This window comes from Sinohyriopsis cumingii, chromosome 18 (genome assembly GCF_028554795.1).
Source record: "Sinohyriopsis cumingii isolate HCF-2022 chromosome 18, ASM2855479v2, whole genome shotgun sequence".
NCBI classification, from domain to species: domain Eukaryota; kingdom Metazoa; phylum Mollusca; class Bivalvia; order Unionida; family Unionidae; genus Sinohyriopsis; species Sinohyriopsis cumingii.
In genome coordinates this window covers 84,928,713-84,941,726 of record NC_142978.1, presented here as the reverse complement: position 1 = coordinate 84,941,726, position 13,014 = coordinate 84,928,713, and the positions used below count along the sequence as shown (strand labels likewise).

General features: G+C 36.5%; 1 long non-coding RNA gene across 1 annotated transcript in view; it reads left to right on the top strand.

Moving 5' to 3' along the window:
• The window catches only part of LOC149777199 (uncharacterized), a 37,955-nt gene that overhangs the window by 21,608 nt on the left and 3,333 nt on the right, over positions 1 to 13,014 (top strand). The window lies entirely within an intron of this gene.

Here is a 13,014-nt window from a genome sequence, read left to right as displayed (position 1 = left end):
ATATATATATATGTGAGCAATATATGCAAACAGGCCTCTGGACAAATTATAATGTTTTATAAATACTTACGCGAAATTCTCACTTTTGAAGGTAGAACGTCAATATATTATGTATTAATTATGGCGGTTTTCATTTTTTGACAGTTTGTATGGCATTTTTGTAATAAAATAAATACGGATACATTACAAGCACTCCACTTGTAGGTATCACGAATCTGTTTAAAAAGAAAGTAAATGCCTACTTTTTCGCTTACGCAGATTGTGTTAGATGACTCTTGAAACACAAAACTGTACGGGTGTCCATAAGAAAGGGGCCTTCAATTTGATGCCAATAGATTCAAGGAGAGAGGCAAGCTCCCACAGTCGGATTCCAGTGGTTTACTATATCTGGGATTTGTTTAAATATTATTGCAAGAATGCATATGGTTTAGGTTCAGCGCATATCAACGATTTGGTAAATATCAAACTGTTAAAATACTCTTTTTGATTAATAATAATAATAATAATAAATATGCCATGTACAGAGAATCCACACAACGAAGTATTTTACAAACTTAGTTCAGCAACAGCAGACAAGTGAAATTTCTCTAGTAGAGGAAGGCAGAACTGCCAGCAATTATAATAATGAATTCAAAAGTTAATTCTGCTTATCAGTTTGAATCCCTTTATCTTGTTTGTTTGACGATCGATTTTAATTGTTTTGGAGAGTTTGTTTGCTTTGTTGCCGCTGATCGAATCCGTCTAGCCTGTCTTTTATTGAAGGTATGAAAACTGTTACGTACTTTTTATCTAATAAAATAGTTCAAATTCTGGGTAATCTTCGACGCATGGTGTCGCATCAACCAGTCAAAAGCTAACAGTGTTTGACCGGCTGGGTATACAAGATGGTGATTCTAGAACATTATTTTCATTCCAGGGTTCGCTGAAAAAGAAGAAATATAAAAATGGAACTTGAAGCTAGATATGGTTTAGCAAAAATACTAAAGGGGTTTCCCGAAGAAGACTAACGCTTGGGATTCATGACTATTAATGAGTTCATGGTTGTCATTACACAGTTGTGTTTGCCTATATGCCCTATGGTATGAATCGCGGTTGATCCCAGATGAACTGTGGATTTTTCCCCCAATTTTCATTAACGGATTCGCATTTGCCCAGATAAGGCAGGGGATGCCCGGGCAAACATTGGGTAACTAGGATATGACAGGGGATCGCGGCAGGGCTGCAGACAGGGTAAGACAAAAAGTCAGGTGCCTCACAAATTCATACTGACTTACTGGAAAAATTTTCCTAGGGCCTACAAATACTGTCCACAGCTTTGGAATGCGATATCTCCAGGATAAACTACTTTCGGATTAGGTGTGTGTGTGTGTGTGCGCGCGCGAAGATAAGCTTACAGTAATTAGACTAAATATGCTCCAGACTGCAAAAGGATCAACTGAACCGGAGTTTCACGAACCCTGCATAAGAGCTGGGTGATTACTCCGAAGATTCAGCACATTTCAGCCCGTTTTCACAACTAGTTGAATTCTCGGTTGCTTGAGCCGATTTGCTGAACGATACAGAAGAGCCCCGGTAGAAGTATTTAAGTTTCTACGTTTGAACTTGATCATTTTAATCCCAGAATAACTAGATACGAACGTAAATAAAGACAGCCATTGACGCGTGTTATATTTAACCTTTTTAAACACTTTTGTAACGGTTTAAAAAAATATACTGATTTAGTGTAGGCAGCCGATGTATTCCCGTGGCTTATAAAGGCAATACAGTTGGCCTGATTTTATAGGGTGGAAATGCCCTCGTCGCTGCCTTTGTCTGGAGTGTATTAAAATTCTTACAAAGCAAAGCCTCCCTGCATACATGTAGCACGAAATATTTCTGGGCAAAGTTAGGTTTAAAAGGCTTGGTACGTAACATCTGGCCGTCATGGGTGACGTCTAATTTGGACATGTTGAAATGTTGTACTCGTCAGCATCGGTCATCAAATGGAACACGGTATTACTTTGATTCAGTCTCAGACGTACATCCACACCATTCAACAGCAACCAGACGTCCAAGTGCAAATGACCCACCATATTTAATTCTTAGTTTGTGGTCGTTAAATCCCGTGAGAATCTCCATGTTTTCTTAACTCTGTAGTTGAAGGCTCTAAGATGCCTGGCTTTCGCGGGAGCGATGCATGCAAATGTGCATTCTTAGCTTTTCGAAAATGTAATTTCAGGTTGACCTCTTTAGAGTACAGAATATTTGATCCAATATCTCCATTTACACTAATATTCCCACTGTTAAAGCACGATTTACGCACTGAAAGCAAACGAGGATGTATACATTCTTGATGAACATTATACTTTTTTTTTTCCTTCATCGTAAGAATTTATGGCAAAGTAAAATCCTCGGGAAGAACAAACTCTATGACCTCATTATAGTTCAATAAGGTAAAATCTTCATTTACGATGTCCACATGTTTGATGAGTTTTCCTTTATCTTCATTGACCTGGAAGTATTGACGTGGATCAACCAAGTATTTGGCCTTTGAATATATGGAACGTTGAACCATTTTCTGCCACAAACTATTCAGCATGACTTTAGAAAACGATCGTCTTCTGTCATTCTGTTCGACATGTTCCAACTCGCAGCCTTCAGTGCATTGGTACCGTTGTTTGAAACGTGTTTTTTTTTTTTTTTTTTTTTTTTTTTCATCATCTTCTATAGTGTGACACCAGGAAGGATAGCTGCTGGCTTCTGGTTTCCGTTTTATAATTCATTGAAGTAGCCAGAAAAACTCGATGGAGCCGATTCGTCGTCCTGATGGTATTGTTATGTGTTAGAAAAGTGTTAAGTTCATACACATTTAATAGTCGACGTCCACCATCTTGAACATGAAACAGTTCGACACTCTCGCACATCAAATTCCTATCAAAGCAAGTTCTTCGACATCATGATATGGTTGCTGTTAATTACGTGTTTTAGGTCACATACGACACCAAGAAAATACCAGTTTTTCGTGGCAATTATGAGATAATACTGTTATATATATATATATATATATATATATATATATATATATATATATATATATATATATATATTTGATTGAATTTATATTTGATTGAATTTAATTGTTTGTAAGTTTCAAAATCTTTTTTTTAATTTCATTACAAGTTAAGTAATGTAATTTTGTTTGCCGGAATTTGATACTTTCCAGAAATTAGTTTGACCTAATTGTTTTGTCGTAAACACCGAACTTTGTATTCAAAAGCTGACCTAGTTCCTGACCTTGATCGAGAATCAAGTAAACAACTTCTTTTTTTAATTTTTATTGTGGGATACATAGCGTGAGATCGAGGCTGTACTGGAATACGTGACCTTAGACATGTAAATAGCTTCTATCCTGTTCTAGAAAGTGAGCGTGACCCTCATACGGGTATCTATTTTACGTCTTTACTGTATAACCTCTGTCGATAGAGAAATTAGTCAGTTGGAATTTTTACCTTGAACACTGGAAAGTGTTTCGTTGTGACCAGATGAGTCTAAATTTTATTTTTTGCTCCTTTTTCCTGGAAATATTTGAGTGCTCATACAGAATTCTTGGACAAAGACATTGATTGAAATTTTATTCGGAAATTAGAACACCGGAATATTACTGTATGTGGAAAAACAAAGAACTGTAGACACAACAGCACAATACTAGGTATAGCATACATCATCTCCTTCCATTTCGGATTTTTCGTCGGGACTCGAACTCAAATTCATTAGAACATTTCATTACTAGAACTTCTAAAATTTGCTTTGTGGATTATTCTTCGATCATTTTTTCGTAATTTCTTTTTTTTACATTTTTTTCCCCAGGGAAATAAATAAATTGTTAAATTTTACAAAGCTTTTTGTTTTCACTTTTTCTTTGTTACTGTTTATTAGAGCCTAAACACGCAACATAAGAAATTGGGTTGCTCGTCCTCGGGATATTTGAATTTTGGCTAAAATATTTCAGAAAGCTTTGTTTTTTTAAATTCAAATTCCCCATGTTTTTTAAATCTTTTAAAAATCCCAAGTATTCTTTTACAATTTTGAAATCTTTAGTGAAATCGGCAAGCTTTTTCTAAAATGTCATCAAAAGTGGAAGTCTTTCTTTCAAGGCCTACCCAGGACCAATCAGACCTTTTGAAAAAGATAAATTGATTCAACTTGCCAGAAAATATGATCTTTAGAGGCAAAAACTACCCAAACGAAACAAAAAATAAAAATAGATTGGTCCCGTATTTGGTAGAAAAAATCTTTTGGATCAAAGTGCTTTGGTTTCGGTCAGTAAGTCTGTATCAGACTCTGACATAAAGTGAAGGAATTAGAATTAAAATACAAGATGGAATTGGAGTTAAGGAAGCTTGAACTTTAGAAAGAAGAAAAAGAGAAGGAAAGACAAATGCAGTTGCAAGAAAAACAAATGCAGTTACAATTTGAGAAAGAGAGGAGAGAGACAGGAAAGAGAGAAAGGAAAACATATGCAGATGCAGATAGATAAGGAAGAAAGAGAGAAAGAAAGACAAATGCAATTGCAAAAAGAACAAATGCAAAAGGAAGAAAGAGAGGGAATGTCAATTTAGAATAAAAGAAATGGAGCTGGCAAGTGAAAGTACATTCCCACTTCAAATATAAATTTAAGTTTTGATCTTGCAAAGAATATTAGGTTCGTGCCCCCTTTCAGAGAAAGAGAAGTAGTCAAATATTTTACTCGTTTTGAAAAAGTTGCTGAAAATTTGAAATGGCCAAGGGAGCATTGGACTCAGTTATTACAATGTGTACTTATTGGTAAAGCTAGTGATATTTACCATTCACTGTCAGTTCAACAAAGTGGTGAATATGACACGGTTAAGGAATGCATCTTAAAGGATTATGAGTTTGTCCCTGAAGCTTATCGGCAAACATTCAGAATCTATAAAAATGAAGCTGTACAAACTCATGTCGAATTCACAAGAGAAAAAGAGCAGTTATTTGATATATGGTGCTTAGGGGGCGCTCACCAGTTATTATGTACTTTTGAGAGAGCTACGTATGTAAGGTGAAGTTGTTCGCATTTAAAACATGCACAGTGGAGAGAATGTTGGCATACTTCTGTGCTACATTAATGTAATGTGGATGATATTTCGTTGAATATTGTGCTTTTGGAAATTGTACATGATTCAAGCACACTGCTAACTAAAATGACTGCTCCCTTGCGCTAAAAATCAGCCTGAATTAGTCTAAAGTACACTATCCATAACAGCTATTAAAACAGGGAAAATTAATTTTGCCAGACTAGACAATACCAGCTTCTGAAAGTGCAATGAATGAATTACCAAATATATAAAATGTAAAAAAAGTTATCGGCTCTTTTTATACAGTTTACCTCTGAAGTTCAGGAAGTGAAAATGACCAAGTAGAGCTAGCACGTTTTTTGAAAGGTGTACATCTGGAGTAAGGCCAAGCTGTATACTCTATAACCCATATTACACTCATCAATCATACATGAAAATAAAGACAACTAAAGGTTCTTTGAATTATACCTAAGATATACAAGGTCTTTTTTAAATAGCCAGCATAACCATTGAGGAAATCCGGGGAAATTCTTTTTCTTTAAAATTCTAACTATGCAAAATATGAAACTGTAGAGCGCCACCTTAGCCAAGAAAGTTGAACGAGATTATGAAAGTCTCAAACAACTTGTATTACTTGAAGAGTTCAAGAACTGTGTCCATAGTGATATTAAGACTTATCTTGACGAGAATAATATTGTAACATTGGAAAATGCTGCTCGTGCTGCTGATGAGTATTCTTTAACTCATTAAGTACCTTTTGTAAATAAGACTTCTAATCAACAGTCTTCTGGCAGAAAAGTATTTCAGCCTAATACAAGCCCTTCTAAATCTCAAACTGGCACAACTTTTAAAAAACAAACTTCAGATAAGCTTGATCAAAGATTATTGTCTCTTCCTGCGTGTACCTATTGTAAGAAGAAAGTACACGTTATTTCTGATTGCTGCAAATTGAAAATAAAGGCGTCAGAATTAAGACAGACTTATTCCAAATGGTCTTACTTCAAAGAGGTCAAGGTCACGGTCATGTGTTGAAAGCAATACATTTGTTGGGTCAAATAAACCCCAGTCTCATTTTATTATGGAGAATTATGAACTATTCATATCGATGGGTTCTATATCACTCTTGGGTGATTCGGCCAATCCTATCGCTATTAAAATTTTAAGGGACACATGAGCTTCTCAGAGACTTTTATTGTCAGGTACTTTGACGTTTTCTGAGATGTCTTCTTCTAATGAGAGTGTTCTTATTCAGAAAGTAGAGTGCGGTTTTGTAAATGTTCCTCTCCATTGTGTAAATTTGTCATCAGACTTAGTCTCAAAACCAGTGACAGTCGGAAAAGGTGTCTGTTTTACCCTTTGAGGGCATTTATTTATTACTAGGCAACGACCTCGCTGGAGACAAGGTTGTGGTTAATCCACTTGTAACTGACAAGCTTTGTTTGGATCAGAAAAAAGTCGATCAAATTGAAAAAGAATTCCCTGATTTATTCCCAGTTTGTGCAGTTACCAGAGCTATGGCAAAGAAAGCTCTTGAGAATGATGTTGATAAGGAAAGTATTCCATTAGCTAAGACATGTACTGCTCAGACTTTTGATGAGGTCACTTTCACTCCTTGTTTGGACCAAGCAAAAGGTATTGATCACAGTGATGCTCTTTTAACTACAAATTCTCTTTATTCTAATCAGGGTGACAAACGACAATCACTTGTCGTCGAACAGGAAAAAGATCCCGAGATCTCCTGTTTGTTTCAAATGGCCATTAGTGAAACCGAAGCCACTGAAGTTCCTGTCTGTTATTTCATTTAAAAAATGGAATTCTTATGAGAAAATGGAGACTTCCCGTGGTACCTGCTGAGGACAAGTGTTAGTAAACTATCAAATTGTAGTTCCAAAACCTTACAGATAGGAAATACTTAGTCTGGCCCATGAAACTCCTTTGGCTGGTCATTTAGGGGTTAATAAGACTGATCACAAGATCTTGACTTTCTTTTATTGGACAAAAATCAAAAATGATGTTGATAAATGCTATAGATCTTGTCATACTTGTTAAATGGTAAGAAAACCCAATCAGCAAATACACAAGGCTCATCTGCAACCTATTCCTGCATTTGACGAACCATTTAGTAGAATTATGGTAGACTGTGTTGGTCCCTTACCTAAGACCCAGTCAGTTAGCCATTACCTGTTGACCATTATGTGTGCGTCAACAAGGTTTCCAGAGGCAATTCCTTTGAGGAATATTAAAGCTAAAACAATAGTAAATGCTTTGATAAAGTTTTTAATATGTACCTAATTTGGCCTTCCCAAATCTGTCCAATCTGATCAAGACTCAGATTTCATATCTGCAATTTTCCAGCAAGTTATGTAAGGATTAGGCATCCAACAATTCAGATCTTCTGCCTATCACCCTGAGAGCCAAATGGGCATTAGAAAGATTTCATCAGACTTTGAAAAAGATAATTCGATCTTATTGTTTTGATACGGGTAAAGACTGGGATAAGGCATTCATTTACTGTTGTTTACTGTTAGGGAATCAGTTTAAGAATCTCTTGGCTTCAGTTCCTTTGAACTGGTTTTTGGGCACACTGTGCGTGGACCATCGAAGTTTTTGAAAGAGAAACTTCTTTCTAATGAAGATACTGAAATTAATCTTCTTGATTATGTTTCCAATTTTAAGTATAAGTTGTGAAAGGCTTGTGAGATTCCAAGGGAAAACATACACCCTACTCAATGAAAAATGAAGTCAGGATATGATAAGAACTCAAAGGAAATGAGTTTTCAGCCTGGTGATAGCTCTCTTGCCCATACCACAAAATCCTCTTCAGGCCAAGTATTATGGTCCCTACACAGTTGACAGGAAAGTAAATGATTTAAATTACATCATAAATACTACTGGGAGGCGAAAATAAAACAACTTTTCCACATAAGTATGCTAAAAAAAGTATATTGAAAGAGATAGCCAGGTTAAACATGCAATTAATTTAGTTGTACCTGTCCCACTCAGTGAAGTTTAAAGTGAAGGGATATCATCGGATTCTACTGATATTGAATTGACAAATCTTCAGAATTAAGAAAATATGAATGATCTTGACAAGAAACGTTCACATTTGCAAGAGCAAGAATGAAATGAACTTAAATAGTTATTAATTGAACATGAGCACTTATTTCCAGATGTTCCTGCAAGAACAAACAAAATTGTACATGACGTTGAAATTGTAAATTCCAAACCTGTGAAACAACACCCGTACAGGATGAACCCTCTCAAACAGAAATACTTGAAAAAAGAAATTCACTATTTGCTGGAGAATGATTTCATAGAACCCAATAAAAGTGACTGGAGTTCACCATGCATACTTGTTCCAAAACCAGATAAAACTTTCCGTATGTGTACCGATCATAGGAAGGCGAATAGTGTAACAAAGACAGATTCATCTCCATTACCAAGAATCGATGGCTGTATTGATAAGATGGTAAATGGCATGTATATCACCAAATTTGACCTTCTGAAAGGATTTTGGCAAATTCCACTAGCGGAAGGAGCAAAGAAAATTTCGACATTCGTGACTCCAGATGGACTTTACCAATATAAAGTGATGCTGTTTGGGATGAAAGGGTCACCGAGTACTTTTTAACGTCTCATGAATATGATCACTCTGGTTTAGTTTTGATGCTGACATCGATGATGTCATCATCTACAATGACACCCGGAAAGAATATTTAGCAACTATTTGGAAATTCTTTGACAATATTACAAATGCATGTTTGACAATTAATTTATCCAAAAGTGATTTCTGCCGTTCTAATGTAACTTTTCTAGGACGTATCTTGGGACATGGACAAGTTAAACCTATAGATGCTAAGGTCAAGGCTATCTCTGAATTCCCTGTGTCTGTTAATAAAAAGCAACTGATGCGATTTTTAGGTATGGCCGGATACAGTCGAAAATTTTGTTCCAATTTATCTATAATTACTGAACCCCTGACAAATTTATTGAGCAAGAAAAACAAGTTCCTTTGGACAGAACAAATGTCAGAAGGTTTTTGATAAGTTAAAAGCCATACTTAAAAGCGCACCAGTTCTTACAGCTCAAAATTTCAGTAAATCATTTAAACTGTCTGTTGATGCCAGTGATGTTGGGGTTGGAACAATATTGTTTCAAGAGGACGAAAATGGTATTGATCATCCAGTGTGCTATTTTTTCTAAGAAATTAAACAAGCACCAAAGAAATTATTGAAGAGAATCAAGTAAGCAACAACTTAAAAAAAATTTATTGCGGGATACATAGCGTGTGATCGAGGCTGTACTGAAATACGTGATCTTAGACATGTCAATAGCTTCTATCCTGTTCTAGAAAGTGATCACTTGACCCTCATACAGGTCTCTGTTTTGCGTCTTACTTGAATGTATAACCTTTGTCTATAGAGAAATTAGTCAGTTGGGCTTTTTACCTTAGACGCTCGAAAGTGTTTCGTTGTGACTAGATGAGTCTAAATTTTATTTTTTGGAATTATTGGTTCTTTTTCCTGGAAAAATTTGAATACTCATACAGAATTCTTGGACAAAGACATTCCTTGAAATTTTATTCGGAAATTCCAACACCGGAATAGTATTGTCTGTGGAACAACAAAGAAGTGTAGACACAACAGCACAATAATATCTATAGCATACGTCATCGCCTTCCATTCATTATAACATTTCATTACTAGATCTTCTAAAATTTAATTCGTGGATTATTCTTGGATCATATTTGGATTTGAGTCTTAAAAACCGTAAGTTATTTGTTTCCATTTTTACATTGTTTTTCCATGGAAATAAATTATTTGTTAAATTTTACAAAAACTTGTTATCACTTTTTCTTTGTTACTGTTTATTAGAGCAGAGACACGTAACATAATGATAGGGTTGGAACAACTTTGTCGGTGTGGAAGAAGTTGAAATTCGAAATTTGAAATGTTCATATCAGATCGATAATATTTCAACATCTGTTCTTGAAAATCAAAAGTATTTCGTGAGCGGGATTGGTACCAGGCGTAAATGTCTTCTCGCTATTATGTTCGCACACCGTCTGGATTGTAGTGATGAGTTGCACTAAAATGCTGAGATAAGACATGCTAAAAAAGTGGAAAATAGTTTTCAGTCATATCTGTCATTTCAAGCGTCCTAGACATTCTTTTCATAAATATAGTCAAAAGGAGTCGTTTAATTGTACGTTTCCCACTTTTATTTCAACGATTTTGGTTCATGGTGGCTTGTACACATTCGGTTCCTTGTTCTGAATAATATTCAATATTTATCCAGAGAAACTGTGAGAACTGTGGAGTATTAATGACAGTTCTCGTTACCATATCATCCGCCTTGCTCCAGGTGTCATCAGTGTCGTCTGCAACACACCTAGTGAAAGCAGAAAGAAAGTGAGAGCCACGAAATATCTTCCGAAGGCCCCTCCCGAATCACTCTGCATAACACAATGGTCCCGTTTCTTTTTCTTGCTCTGGTCATACAATAATTCTTCTGGGTCGTTACTGAATGTAATATCTATGATCCAACATGACGAATTGATCACAAATACAACACGGTTTTATTCCTGGAAGTGGTACTAATATGCTGCATACTTGCGTAAGTGATACAGTTACAGTAATTCGTAAGCACTTTTCATTTGTTAGCATTGTTTTATGCGATGTCCCTCGTAAGAAGCTGGGTTGAAGAATGTTCGTCTGCTCTGCAAGCAGAGCATCGAATCAGTTCTTGTCCTTCAGGAACACAACGTCTTGACGCTAAATAGCTGCCTCACTCTCGACATCAAATATTTGCTCTAATTTCTTAAATCCTTGATCATAGTTGACACAATAGTAATTTTATCCGAGAATTCCTATCGTAATATTAACTGCATCGAAATGATTTTGTTGATGATAGATGCGAATGTATCCGTCTGGAAAATTCGATCCTTGATGTCTCTACATTTCAGGAACTCCACACACAGTCTATTTCTAATTTCTGCATGTTCCAAAAGGATTTATGATTCTCTCCGAGATAAGTGTGCATCGGTTTTCCATGCTTGTGGTCGCGCCACACAGATGATGGAAGCTACCCACACCTGATCTTGGTGATTATTAATATGCACTATACTCATTTTGATAGTAGAGAGCTGTTCCATCATTAAAACTTTAAGTCTTCCGCCGCTTTAAGTTAATGCAGAATGGTTATGTACATATGAAGCGTGGCTTTTCCATCAATCATGTCAAATTCATCGTTTGATTGCTGTACATGTTTAATTTTGTCCAAGGCAGTGGTGTCACTCGTGTTGGTGTCACCCAGTGCGGTAGCTCATGGTGTCACCCCCATGGTCCTCCTTCCGTAACAGACCATACAGAATCCTTAGTAATGTCATTTTGGTGTCACCCCCTCTGATAGTGTCACCCGGTGCAGTCCGCATCCCCAGCATCCCCTTAGCGACGCCACTGCTGTGCCTGCTAGTCATGTATTTAACTATGATCGGTTATCCACTTATGAAATCCGACTAGACCGAGCAGTGTGTGCTCTGTAAAATTTGCAATATTTCATTTTGGTGTCACCCCTCTGAGATGGTGTCACCCGGGGTGCGGTCCGCACCCCACCCACCCCCCACCCACCCCCCCAGCGACGCCACTGGTCTAAGGTTTCAGAAGAGATTGATTCCGTAGGTGTACTAAATTCAATCCAAACAGGAGATTTGTGAGAGATCCACAGTCGTAAATGAGCTTTAAATTTTCTGGGGTGAAGTTCTGCAAACACTTCTTAGAGACTGTTGGGTGGCACAGAATTTTGTCGTAGCTTGGCTTCTGATTTCTCCTTGGTAAGGTGCGATCATTTTATGATGATTCGTATTTATTTAACTATCCAGCTACATAATGTCCACAACATCGAAGAAAATGACAGAGCCAAACAAATGTTAAGATAGCTGTTAGCATTGTCAACGAAAAGGACATTGGTTTTTAGAGTTTTCCCGAAAAACGAAAACGAACTCGTTGCCATTAATATTTAATTGAAGAAAATATGTATGTCTTTTGCGTTGTGCACTCAAATTCATTATGTTCAATTACAGTAACAACAGTCTGACAAATGTTTCAAATTTATAAGATCAAAACTACCACGATGCCAAAAATTTAAAATATGAGCCAGCCCCCATCCCACTCATTGTTTTCTTTTTTAAGGAAAAAATTCTTCTTCGCTACAGATTCAGACAGAGCTCAGCATGAAATAAGACGGCACTCAGAAACCTGATTCAGACTAACAACGCTAACCGGCTAAATCATTATCACAGTATCAACAACAGTTAAGAATGCTGAAGGAGGATAAATGGTCTTGTCAGGCAGCAGATGACTCTTTTTTTCTTGAAGAACTGCATCATAAAGGGTACGTCGAAGTTGAATGGAGTCAGGACTGGCTGTAAAATGCATACCCAATGGCCCTGTTACATGCAGAATTAAAAGCTCATTCCATTTGTTTTGTTGATTGACACTTTTTTCAGAGTGCATTGTTTGTATACCTTTAGATCATAAGTTGAAATAAGGCCAATGTGCAATTCTAAGTTTCTCCCTGACGTTTTCCTTACCTAACTGCATCGCCTAATAGTAATCAGACAGGAAGCGAGTTTAGCCTATGGGGCCTCGTAAATGGTCAGTCTAACGGGAGATCTGTTGAAAGTCTCATATCCAACCTCAAAATATTTTCAGGATTTGCTCAGTAGATACGCTTCCATATACCTTGTAAGTAATATACGTAATGACCAAATAAGACCACATCTTCAGTTTCATGTTTAATATAAAATGCCAACATTATTTGTCAAAGGATGCGGTTATGGAGTTATACCATCCTACATTGCATAAGAATGAAAAAGGATGTTCGCATCATGTTAATTCTCAGCATGTTGCATTACTTTCGGGGTTTGTCGCTCTATATTTGTTGG